Source organism: Anolis carolinensis, chromosome 5 (assembly GCF_035594765.1).
Source record: "Anolis carolinensis isolate JA03-04 chromosome 5, rAnoCar3.1.pri, whole genome shotgun sequence".
Classification (NCBI taxonomy): Eukaryota; Metazoa; Chordata; class Lepidosauria; order Squamata; family Dactyloidae; genus Anolis; species Anolis carolinensis.
In genome coordinates, this window is record NC_085845.1 from 110,461,043 (window position 1) to 110,474,850 (window position 13,808).

At 39.7% G+C, this 13,808-nt stretch overlaps 1 protein-coding gene across 5 annotated transcripts in view; it reads left to right on the top strand.

Moving 5' to 3' along the window:
- LOC100557693 (cytosolic beta-glucosidase) overlaps positions 1–13,808 on the top strand; it is a 138,724-nt gene that overhangs the window by 10,463 nt on the left and 114,453 nt on the right. The window contains exon 1 of one of the 5 annotated variants that reach the window (XM_062982145.1): positions 3,360–4,221. The exons of the other annotated variants lie outside the window; for them this stretch is intronic. The gene's annotated coding sequence lies outside the window, so the exon portion shown is untranslated. Of the gene's footprint in view, positions 1–3,359; positions 4,222–13,808 lie in introns of those variants that run through there. 5 annotated transcript variants of the gene reach the window in all.

Consider the following 13,808-nt stretch of genomic DNA (forward strand, 5'->3'; position numbering starts at 1 on the left):
CCTCGTCTTTCTGCAGCAGAACTGCCCCATATGCCCGGTCTGACGCATCGCAATGTAGTACAAAGGCCTTAGACATATCAGGGTGCTGTAGGACAGGTTCCTCAGTAAAACGCTTTTTAAGGGCTTCGAAAGCTTCCTGGCATTCTATTGTCCATGTCAGTTTGGCCCCTGGGGCCTTCACTTTGGCTGTTTCTCCCCTGCCTTTAGTTTTTAACAAATCCGTTAATGGCAAAGTGAGGCGCGCAAAGTCCTTGATAAATGTTCTATAGAAGTTTGCGAACCCTAGGAAGGATTGCAGCTGCTTCCGTGTTTTGGGGGCTTCCCACCCCCTCACGTCTTCCACCTTCGCAGGGTCCATCGCCACTCCCTGGGAGGAAATCCTATACCCCAGAAAGTCTATCTGGTCTTTATTGAACTCGCACTTGGCAAGCTTCGCATACAGTTTCGCTTCCCTCAACTTTTGTAGGACTTCCCTGACTAGTTCTACGTGTTGCTCCTTAGTTCGAGATATTATCAATATGTCATCTAAAAAAATAAAGACTCCCTTGTACAACAATGGATGCAATACTTCGTTGATTAATTGCATGAACGCGGCCCCTCCCCCGCACAAACCGAAGGGGAGCACACGATAATTGAATAATCCGAATGCGCAGGAGAAGGCCGTCTTCCACCTGTCCTCTGGTTTGATCTGCAATTTATGGTAGGCCTCAATTAAGTCCAATTTAGTGAATATCTGTCCTTCCGATAACTGGGCGATCAAGTCCTTCACTAAGGGTAGGGGGTATTTATTTACAGTACTGATTGCATTTAGGCCCCTGTAGTCAATGCAGAGCCTCAGCGTTTGGTCCTTTTTCCGCCTGAACAACACAGGCGCCCCTAGAGGGGAATTTGAAGGCTCTATGAAACCCCTCGCTAGGTTTTTATCAATGTATTTTCTCAGTTCCTCCTTTTCCCTAGCTGACATCGGGTATATTTTTGCCTTGGGAAGCTCTGCTCCTGGGACTAGCTCTATTTTCACTTCAACTCTCCGCTTCGGTGGGAAATTGTCTGCTTCCTTCTCATCAAACACGTCCACAAAATCCCGATACTCTGGGGGTAATTTATCTGCCAGTTCTGCTATTCTGATAGAGTCTTCCTCCCCCCTTTTCCCTGGCTCCCTCTCAACTTCCTGGCTCCCTTCTTCCAAATTCATCCTGAAGATCATGCTCTTATCCTCCCAGTTGATTTGCGGGTTGGCCTGCCCCAGCCACGGCATGCCTAGTATAACATTATAGCTGGCTATTTGTGATATCACAAATGACACCTTTCCTTCCCAACTCCCTATCTTACACTTTACATCTTCGGCACTGTACTTAGCTAACGATCCCGATGCTGTGGATCCGTCCAACTGCGAAAAAGCTATTGGGGATTCTAGGTTCGTTCTTTCGCATCCCAATCCCTCGGCTAATTCAGGGGAGATGATGTTCCTGGAACATCCACAATCCACAAATGCTTTGCAGGTTGCTTGTTTGCTGCCATTTTCAAGCTGAATGGGGATCACTATCATAGCTTTGTCCTGACTTACCAACCCCCCCGAGTGGTGCCTCATCGGTGGTTCTTCCTCGGCGCGTTTTCCTGCCACGGCTCTTGGTTTGGGCTGGCCTCCGCCTTCCCCTTTTCTCTGCCAGCACTCGGCAGCCCTGTGGCCCAACCGGCCGCACACGAAGCAGCCACTCCTGCTGGCGCTCACGTTCCCTGTCGGCTCCGTTCTCCTCCCGGCTGGGGTTGATCCCTCCTTCCGGCTCCCCTCTTTCATCTGCGGCCGCTGCTGTAGCCCTCCTCGGTGCCTCCTCGCCTGGGCCAGCGATGTCTCGACGCGCCCCGCCAGCTGAATCCATCCGCGCAGTGTGTCAGGCTCATCACGATGCACCGCCCAGGAGAGGATCTCCCGCCTGAGACCCTCTTTGAAGAGTTCTATCTTTGTTACTGCAGACCATTCCGGCACCTTTTCGGCGAGGCATTGGAACTCCTCCGCATACTCAGATACCGACCTCTGCCCCTGGGAGACGGTCTTCAACTTCTCCCTCGCCCGGATCTGCTCCAGTGGATCTCGGAAACGGGTCTCCAGGGCCCCCATAAAGCGTCGGAGTGACCCCAGACATGGGTCGCGCCGCGCGTGCAGCTGAACGTACCAGCTGGCCGCTCCCCTCTTCAACACTGCACCAATGGCCCGTATCCGGCTGGATTCCGTTCTAAAAGTGTGAGCATTGTCCTCCATATAGCCCCTCACCGTGGTCAGGAAAAAATCCAGTTCAGAGGACTCTCCCCCAAACTCGATCCTTAGTTCCTCTCGTCTCGGTAGGGGTCCCTGTGGTGGCAATCCCCAATTCTCCGCCCGTCGCAAGCCCCCTTGCGGACCAGTGGGCCCCGCTGCTGCTTCTCTTGGCCCTGTGCCACGCCCGGCATTCGCCAGGGGCACCAGGGTCTCAGCTGGGAGCGTAGCTGGGATTCTCGGAGGTTTTTCCCCTTCGTCGTCACTCTCCTCCACCCGCGTCAGGCTTGTTTGGGTCTTGGGCCGGGCGCCGGGCTCCTTTCGCATTTCCCTTCCCTTCGGTGCTGGGAGGTCTGCAAAGCCCTGGCTGCTTCCCACGCTCACGTCCCACATTGAGCCAGCCCGAAGTTCCCTTCCTCTCTCTGGCTCCGCCAAAAACGCCAGGCGCTCCATCGCCCTCGACATCACTGCCAGGGTGGTCTCCATCGCTGACATCCTCTCCTCCAGAAACACCATCCTTTGTGGGCCTGGGGAAGGTGAACCTTCCTCTCCTCCGGTGCTGTCTCCCCGCACCACTCCACGCCTCTGGGTTACCCCATTTGGCTGGGCATAAGCGGTGGATGACGCCAGGGCCGCCAGCTGGTGGAACTCAGCGTCCGGCTCGGGAGTGGCCCTTTCCGACCTTCCTCCTCCTGCGCCCAAGAGCTCTTCATCCTCCACTTGCATGTTACACCTCACCGCTACAGCGGGATGGTGTCCGTATTCTTGGCTTAGTGTCAGCTCACCACAGCCGCTCCTGAATGAACACACGAGACTCTCTGTGATATCACCAGAAACTTTTACTGTAGGAAACATGAACATCAAAAAAGCCAAGAATGGGAGGCTCCGGCCAACCATCCTTTATATACCCTCCCCCTCATTTGAAAAGTCTCTTCCCGCTCAGCAAAACCCCGCACAAATTCCCCGCCAAGTCCAGCGGCCGTTTCTTCTCCGAGTCCTGAGCCGCAGGTGTCTTATCAATGTCAGTGACCCTGAAACTCAGAGCCACATCCAGGCTCTAGTAGCAGGGTTCTGACAACTACCTCTACAATTTCTCACCAACACCACCAGACAACGCCACAGCAACGCGTGGCCGGGCACAGCTAGTTGCTTCCTGTTTTGTTATGCTGTGTGAAGCTGTACAGGAGAGTGCGAAGGACTGGACTTATTCCTTGTTATGGAGAACTTAGCTTTTAAAATTCTGATAGTCTTATCTTAGAGGCTTTTGTGTGGTGATGGGCCTATTTTGATTGATTCCGAAACTTTTAGCCTAAAGAGCCTGCAATAAGCCAGGTTTCATGAAACCTAGCAGTGTTTCCCACTGTGTTGCTCCATGTCTGCTCATGGTTATACCTAAATTGACAGCACAGCATGTACAACCTCCAAGAGAAATTAACTGTAATATCCAAGGGTCTTGGCTAACATAGCAGGTGGTGAAGAATGCTGGAAGTTGCCGTTCAGCAACAATTGGAGGACAATAATTCCTTTATTGTTATGCCATTGGTGATCAAGTGAGGTTTGATTTATTGTGGCCCTATGAATGGGAGGCCTCCAGGAGCTCCGGTCATGAACTGACCTCTCAGGTCTTGAAATTCAGGGTGATAGCTTCCTTGATTGAATCAGTCTACCTGTAATGCAGGATCCTTCTTTTCCTATTACATTCCAATTTACCAAGCATTATTGCTTTTTCTAATGAGTTGTGTCATCTCATGATATGTCCAAAGTATATAGGCTCTGTTGAATCATTCTTGGTTCTAATGAGAGTTCAGACCTGATTTGCTCTAACACAAATTCATTTATTTCTTAGCAGTCCATCATATCCGGGGGACTCTTCTCCAGCACCTCATATAAAAGGAAGGTTTTTTTCTTTCTATCACCTTTATTCACTGTACAGCTTTTGCAGTATACATAGACATTGGAAATACAATGGGGTAGGTGTTTCGATTGCTATTTAATGATTATATTGGAGAATCTTATCTAGCTCTTTCCAAATCTTAGTTTTTATTGATTCTTGACTAAAACCTTCGTATATGGGCCAAAGCATAAAAAATTGTTAAACAGTTTCAGTGTCTTTATTGCCCACTTTAAAATTATATAAATCATCTGTGGTCATTATTTATGTCTTCTTAATATTCAACTGTATTTCTGCTTTTAACCTTTCCTCATTAACTTTCATCTATTATCATTCCAAGTTTTTTTCTGCAAGTGTAATAGTGTCATCTACACATATCTAAAGTTGATGTCCCTTCACCCAATTTTCACCCTCTACTTCCTGTGATCCCAATCATACTTTTAATTTGTATTAAATTAAATTAATTAAATAGACAAAGAAATTAAATAGAAAACAAATTAAATAGAAAAGGTGATAAAAAGGTAGCCTTGTTTGACCCTCTTATTAGTGGGGACCATATTGTGTTCTGGCAATAGCCTGCTTTCCAGAGTATATGTTGTGCATCAAGATTATGAAATCTTGTGGCATTCTCATTTCTTTTAGAGTGAACCTTAATTTCTTGTCATTTGCACAGTCAAGGGTTTTGCTTTAACTTTTAAAACACAAATTGATTTTCTTCTGATTTTTTGGTATTACCCAAATATTGTTAACAATATAGTCCCCAGTGCCTCTTCCTTTTCTGAACACAGTTTGGATATCTGGCATTTCTTGTTCCTACCGGTACTATAATATGCTGGCAGAGTTAATAATCTTCCAGCAGGTCTGCATCCTAAGAATACTCCATCTCCAACTAGGAAGCAACTCTTCGTATATCTGAAATGCAGTCAGTTTCCCTCTGATCCTCTCCCCTTTCTATAGCTGAAGCTTGCTAACTCCCATGAATTTTAAAGATTATAGCAGTGTTTCACAACCTGTGGGTCCCCAGATGTTTTGGCCTTCAACTCCCAGAAATCCTAACAGCTGGTAAATTGGCTGGGAGTTCTGGGAGTTGTAGGCCAAAACACCTGGGGACCTATAGGTTGAGAACCACTGGACTAGAGGGTGTTTCACAGCTATTCTCATTCTCATTCATTCTGATGAAGAAACATAATCCAGGCAAAACCATCAAAGTATGACATCCCAACATTATTAGAACTTTTTGATGTCAATAGTGATTATAGATAGGTGTGTTTGCATATATTTTATCCTTCTAGATGAGGAAATATGCTCAGCATAACTCCTATTTCTTCCAGTCAGTACAGCCAAAACGAGTTATGGTAGCCCAACTAGCTATAGGAAGGCTGGTATAATACTTAAAGATATTTTAGTTCCTATCTCCTATCTATTCCACCCAGTATGGCCAAAGAAATTGAGAATGGCAAAGCATATCGAAAGACCCTCTGCAAAAAAGGCTTCTCTAAAATATTTTATTCAACGTGCACCCGCTTTTTGCCCAGATGGTGCAGCTTTTATGGGAAGTGCATTGGAAAGTAGAGTTAAGAAGGCTAAGTTCTGAAAGTTTGAGGAATACCATGTTAGTTCTAGATGGTACATTGTAATTTGGATGGGACAAATTGAAGCGTATGGCAGCCTATGAAGAGCACGAGGTGTGAAAATGTGATCTAAATATATATAAATTGACTGCAAGGAGAAAATGCAACCTCTAATCCTAAATCATAATTAGTCTGTAACTGTCCTGGAAAATGATGGGAAAATGAGGAGAATTGTGCCTTATCTCTGTTTTCTTTTAAAAGGAAAGTTATTTAGAAAGATTGTACTTAAAGGAACCATAATTTTAAATTTTATTGGAATTGCTTAAATGCCTCCACTATCTGTACAACTACAGAACAATACATTCAGCATGAAAAGAGATGTCTTTTTATAGAATCTCTAAATTTACATTTGCTCAGATAAAATGTATGGCAATTATAGTAAAATGTATATATGTTTTATATACTGCAACTGCCATTTTGAGCTTTCTCTCCCCCCTGAAAAATGCAAATTGGTCCATTTATCAGTGGGATGAAGTAACATGACGTCTGTGTACTTATCTCCTGGTGTGAGTAAAGTAATAAACATAACTGTTAAATAAAATGGAAACAAAGTGCATTTTCTTTATTAGTCTTAACACAAACAGTAGTCACAATAAATGCTATTTTCTTACAGTCAATTTTATAACCAAAGGAAATAAAGCCTACCAGCTACTAATACATCAGAGTTTTTGCTTATCGTTGGAGAATAAGAAAATTGTATTCACTATGGCTGTTGATTAGGTTTTGCTAGATAGAGGAGCATTTGCATTGTGGAGTGAAAAAAGCATTTGAAAGGGAACATTCTTGAGGAGTCTAATGGCTCATGCACTCTATATCCTCAATAAGAAATGTTCTATGAATCATATCATAATTTTGTCGAAAACAGGTAGGAATGTTGATACATTAGAACAAAATGCATAGGAGAAAAAACCCTCTTAAGGCCAAAAAGGTCCACACTCTGATGTGCAAACGTTCAAGTTACGTGAAACTCTTTATCTGACTGTGAGGGTCCCTGCCATGTATTTCAGACCATGTTTTTGCCCCCTCAACACCCCTTGTATTTCTATTCAACTCATCAACTGTGTACACTCAATAAATGTTTTACTAATAAAATAAATGAATAAAGGGACCCTTATATTAGGCACAGCTTTCTTCATTTTATTGGGAACTTGCTGCCATTATTATGAGGCATTAAAAAGAAATAAACCAGAATAGCAGATGCAGACCCATTCACACAATACTATTACAACTTGAGCATCCCTTATCTAGAAATCCAAAATAGTCCTAAAACCAAAACTGTTCACGTACGTGATTGAAATGGCAACACTTTTTCTCTTTTTTTGAAAATTACAAATAAATTATGCTAATCACACACAATGAACATTAACACAAAATGTACAATTAATCAGTTAAACAATTAATTATATATTGTTATACATGTAATATCTACATGCATCCACCACCCATAGGACATATATTCATCCTTAATATTTAACACTTTTTCTTTCTGATGGTTCAGTGTGTGTAAATTTTTCTGCATACACCAAATTATTTAAAATTTTGTATACAATCACTTATGCTGGTCTATGACTGTAATAAAGATGTGTTTGTTTTGTTTGTTGTGTATACAATCACCTTCAGATGTGTGTGTATAAGTATGAATGAATTTTGTGTTTAGACTTGAGTCTCGTGGGGGTGAGGGGTCTGAAATCCAAAGCCTTCCTGGTCGCAAGCATTTTGGAAAAGGAATACTCTTCCTGTATTAAAAATGTAGAGCAAAGCTCCATGCTTTACTAAGCCTCTACCACTGAATGCCAAAACTGACTGAGGAGTGTATCCTGCTCATAACCAATATCCCCAGATTCCTGTGGTTTACTGACTGGTTGTGTTGTCTGAATAAAGCTAATATGTTGTTCCACCTAACTGGATTGGCTGCTATTTATAAGCGTGTGAAAGTTTCAAGCAAGATAGCATCATATTGCTCACCTTGCCTGTTGAATATTACAGGAGAGTGAGAGATGCAGGACTCCTTATTTTGGCACTAGCCAGGCATCTCATCTCTTGAAAAAAAGTAGTTTCACTCTGTAAAGTGGCCCCCATTTTAAATATCAGCATGGGGTTGATGAGTGAATTTTGAGAGGTCGTTCAAGTACTTCATCATTTTATCTTTATACTTCTTTGCAATCAATGTCTCTCCTTGTAATATAAACACATAGTTTTCAGGAGCTGTTTGGTCCCCTCTGCAAGAATGTGTTTGTGAAATAAATTAAACCTGGGCTACCATTTGGTAATTTATTGTATGTTCTGTATACAAACAACATGCTTCTCATGTTGGAGAGATGTATTGTCCTCTGGCCATAGTTCTGGGATGTCTTCTTTTTTTAGACACAGGCTGTCTGGTGCCTCCGACATATAAATATAAAGTTGATATAGGTTTTTGTTGAACTAGATTTTCCAGTTGCAAAACAAACACCACAGGGGTGTTCTCCCTTCCCAATGCTTCCCAATGGAATTACACTTTAAAATGTACCTGTTCTGACTTACATACAAATTCAACTTATGAACAAACCTACAGAACCTGTCTTGTTTATAACTTGGGGACTACCTGTACTGTAAAGTTCTTTCATTGTGTTTCAAGCAACACAACTTCATATTATCAGTTTTTTTTCTTTGCAGTATAGTCTTATGGAAACTCTCATAGAATATGATGGCATGGAAGAGATGCTTGCTCTACTTTTGCATTTTCTGGAGAGCAAGTTTCCTATTAGTCTTTTGCGAGTAAAGTATTTAATTTAGACTTCATAAAAAGTTATTGCATGTTAATTAAATTCCACTGCAAATTAAATAAATACCAACTGCACATTAAACATATTTGCTGAGTACTAAAAGCTACAGCATAGGTTCATATCCATTTCCCAATAACAGCTCTATTACAGTTTTTAATCATAAGAAGATGTTTAATAATCAGTATTTAAATAACAGACATTAACCGTCCTATTAAACTGAGATTAATTGTGCTATAGGGAATACTAATTTGAAAGGTTACCTATTTTCCCTGCAGATCTGATCTTTCCATAACATCCTTTTTCATTAAAATTAGTGTTAAAGACTCTGTAAATTTGTTTCATGTGTTATTAAGATGTACTTATGGCACATTTTGAACACCTGAAGTAAAAGAAATCACAGTAATATTTTTGCCCGTTGTCATCTAGCTTCAAGTAATGTTATCTTTGGTAAGAAGCATATTGCACAATGCTTTGAAAAGGTTATTCCTGAGTTGACATTCAGTTGTTCATCTAGTTTTCTAAAATGAAACTCTACTTCTAGGAAGAGTTGGAGTATGATTTGCATGCAGAAGGGCCCAGATTCAATTTACCTTTCCAGGTATTGATGGAACAGATTCCCATGTCTGAAATCTGAAGAGTCTCCTATGGTTAGGGAAGATAGCCCTGGGATATTCCTGTCCCCGCAAAAGTAATGTTTCCATGTTTTGTGATAATTTTTTTGTATTTGATGAGACAATCATATACTCAAGTTGCCAAAACAGGATGTTTCCCTAGAAACATAATATAGTAAAATGTTCTACTAGTGAACACTCAGAATATGTAACTGGATGAATTGGACTTTGGTCTAATCTAGCAGAGCAATTTAAAATATTTAAAGACGATCTGGGATATAGGGCCATAGCCAGAAAAAAAATTGGGGTGGGGGGTGGGTTGAAACTTTTTTTTTTTTTAGCGAATCATGAAGAGTAGTTCCATAACGCAAAATAATTTAGAAATCAGGCTCCATCAATAAACGTCAGTGGACACTCAACACAGATAAATTTCGGTGGACACTCATGGGGATTTGGTTAACCAGTTAAAATTCATGAGTAAACCAGTTTTTTTTAAAAAACCTGAACAATTTGGGGGAGGGGGGGGTTGAACCCCTATCCTCCCCTCTCTTGGCCAGAGCCCTGCTGGGATAGACTGTCAAAAATGCAGCCGTGTGGTTATCCTAAGATTTCAATTGCATGTAAAGCAAGAAGTTTAAGGCCTAAAGCCTTACTAGTTCCAGCTAGGATAAATCTACTGCATCAACTGCATTTGGTAAATCCCATTGATCCCTGGGACTAGCAACTAGATTTAAGTTTGAATGATGGAAGCATCTTTTTCCCTGGAAAAGCTCCTGTTTGTTTGAAGCTGTTATTATTATATGCCTTCTGGTCAATTCTGCCTTACGGTAACACTATCCTAGAGTTTGGGTTTTTTTGGCAATATTTATTCTGAGGAAGTTTGTCATTGCTCTCACCCAAAACAGATATAATTTTCCCAAGGCCACTCAGTGGATTTCCATGGCTTGGTGGGTTTTTTTTTTTTCATATCAGGAGCGACTTGAGAAACAGCAAGTTGCTTCTGGTGTGAGAGAATTGGCTGTTTGCACAGACGTTACCCAGGGGACGCCCGAATGTTGTGATGTTTTACCATCTTTGTGGGATGCTTCTCTCATGTCCCCCACATGAAGCTGGAGCTGATGGAGGGAGCTCATCCGTGCTCTTCCCAGGTTGGATTCAAACCTGCATCCTTCAGGTCAGCAATCCAACTCAAAGGATTTAACCCACTGCACCATTAGGGGCAGGCTTGGTAGTGGAATACAAGGGTTCAAAGTCCTAGTCTTCTCAAATCTGCGGCCAACACTGAAACAATTTACCTACATTAGCTCTTTATCTGAAGTACTTCCATGATTGTCTCATCTGGTTCTAAATTGTCTATGCTTTTTTAGGGTATTGGTGGACCATTGTTGCATAACAGTATGCATAATTCCTCAGTGATAATTTTGTAGGCTAATGCCAATGGGAAATTGAGAAGTCCCAATCTTGCTGAAAGGGCTTCTGATGACATTCTTGTTAAGGCTAGATGAGTTTTTGAGATTTTCTCTTAAACTGAGATGATGGGTTGGAATGCATGAAAGGACTGAGCAGTGCAGAGAAATGCAAAATAAAGTTAGTATTTCAGTGCATTAAAAATGGAGACGTTTTCCGGAGGAGAAGGAATTACAAGCTACTAAATTTATCATCAGTATACAGTTTGCACAGTGACTTGAACAATTAGAAGACCAACAGCAGTGAATTTGTAAAGCATGCATAGACAAAGAAACAAGAATAAATAACCAAGCATTTCTGTAAAACCAGGTAAAGAATGGAGATTAAGTTCTATTGAATTTAATGATATGTCGAAGTTAGAACACATACTGGATAAAGTTGTATGTCAAAGCTTCTGCTTCAGACTGAAGTGGGTTGGAATGGAGATTTAGCTGTGTGCTGAGATAACCGGCAAAATCTAAAGGTCAGTTCCTGCATAAAGATAAATCATAGGAAGCTTTTTTAAAATTTTACTATTATTTTTATATTATTCCCATAATGTTATTATCAACATATTATCTTCCAACTAAGCAGACATTCCCAATATTCCCAAATTTATTTGACCTATTTTTTTAAAAGCATAGCACCCGCTAGAAATCTACCTTCTTTAAGTGAATAAACAGAAAAATGCTATGATAAATTTGCATTTTTTATGTATCTATATTTCTACCTACATCCTACAACTTAGTAAAGTAAGATGTTATTGTAAATGAGAAACCTTGAAGCTTGAAATTATAACATTCTTTATTAAAATCAACCATAGTAACATTTGTATTACAAACAGACAGTAATATAGAATAAGAAATAAAAATAATCCTAATCAGAGGATGAACTTGGTGTGCTGCTATCAATTTATTGATGGTCGCCTCTACTTTTGTCAGCAGCATTCTTAACTCGCAGTGATTAGCTATTTGCAATTGGTTTCTTTTTAGTGAACAGATTTGTGATGGCAATGAAGCTACATTCTGCTAAATATAATGAAGGAAATGCAATTAATCCTTTTTGTACCATGGTCCATAATCCAGGATAAAGTATAGGTATCAGCCTTTGCAGCCAAAAGTGTTGGTAGTTTTCTTTGAATTTAAATTTAAGCTTCTTATTTCTTGTTACTTCTATCAGCTCTTGTACTTTTAGAGATTCTTCTGTTTCTACTTTAAAAGAAGTCCAAAAGCTGATCAGATGTATTCATTTTAAGAATATCTTCAAATTATTGACTTGACTTCACAGGATGGAGAGATTTCAAGTGGTGACAATAGGTATACAAATCTACATCATGTTTTTCTATTGTTTCAGGTTGCAAACTTGATACTTAAACTATTGTTGATAAAGTGGCTGAATTCCCCTTGTCCTAAATTTCATTTGTACAGATGTTTTGTCACTAATGCAAAAATAAAAGGTTTTGTTTTGATTAAATCCATCTCAGCACCTTGGATTGCAGATTTGTTTCATTAAATGTATTAAACAAGTATTAATAAGCCATGACTAGGCAGCCAGTGATCACTACCAAGACTCATCACTGAAGGCCATCTCAGTCTGGCAAGGCCCACACGGCTAAAGATTTGGAGCTTCGTGAATTTTAGTATAATATTTTAAGGGTAATCTCAGTGGCCTGAGGCCCAGGGATTTTTAATGATAATTTATAAATGTTGTTATTTATTATGCTTATTTTATATGGTTTGTATAATGTCTCTAGGTAATGTGTTTGGTTATTGTTTACTTGGCTGGGTGGGGGAGGGTGATGTTGTGTTCTTGCATTATGTAATTGTTTTTTGACCATTTATTCACCGCTCTGAATCCCACCTATGGGAGAAAAGTGGGATAAAATAATAATAATAATAATAATAATAATAATAATAATAATAATAATAATAATAATAATAATAATAAACAAGTCTGTCAAATAAGCTATTTCATTTTTTAAAAATCAAGTGGGCTCATAAAGCATCATCTGTGTTTTCTATGAACTCTAATACTGAGTCAAGGAATTTATAAAACCTATCTTAATGGGCACCTTTTGATAGACAGTGAAAGCAGTTAGAAATTCTTCACCATTTTCAAAAAAAAGTTGTCTGGACAATCTATCATTCAAGGAATTGCTTCTGCTTTTGTTGATTGCTTTAATGACATAATGTAATGACCTATGTAGTCTTTCACTCAGCTTTTTGGCAACTAAATGTTGACGATGAATGACACAGTGTACAATGAAAACATTCGGAACAGCTCTTAAAAAAATATGCAGGAAAATCCCTGCAGCTCTCTATCATCGCTGGAGCATCATCAATAGCAACTGACAAGATATGACTCGGAGGGATTTCTTTTTCATGTTCTTTAAAACCTATTCTAGTGCATGAAATATTAATTCTCCTTTAGTATCAGTTTCCAAAATTTTAGCAAATAATTATTTGCATTTTTTCTTTTTGTATGAATCGCACATATGCTAAAGGTGAGGCTTCATCCCTAGCAAAGTTGACTTATCAAGTTGTATAGAGAACTGGGATGTTTTTAAATTCTCTCATCTTTCTCAAAGAAATTTTCTTGGTAATATCAGATGCTGCCGTGTGTAACATAGTGCGTATTACCTCACTTATAGCCAGTAGAATTAGTTCTTCACCAATAGTTCAGATATTCAATACGCTATTGTCAACATCAATATGTAATTAAAACCAGTTTTAATTTAGTTTGCCCTAATTTAAATAATTGTTCCTTATTAACACACACCAAATTTACCAATTAACACAGATGATTAGATAGATATAAATTAATGCTAATGGTTAACAGTTTTTCTACCATTTCATAACCATTTTCATTAATATTGTAATAAATATATGAGAAATATATTGACTGTGCACTTCAAATAACATTGTACTGACAAGTCTATGTTTTTAGTAGTAGTAAGCAATAGAAGACACAGAAATGTACAATCTATATGTAATAAAATATATAAAAATACGTGTTAATTGCTGTTTTGTTGTAACAACAATAATGCAATTTGCTGTTTGTGATCAGTATTCCATAAAATAGAAGGTATTGAATATTAATTATAAATTTTAATACTTCTTGCATTTGCATTATTGTTAACTGCTTGTCATACAATTCAGAAACAATCTAAACTAGATTTCATACATGTCACCTATTCATAGTATCATATGGCTG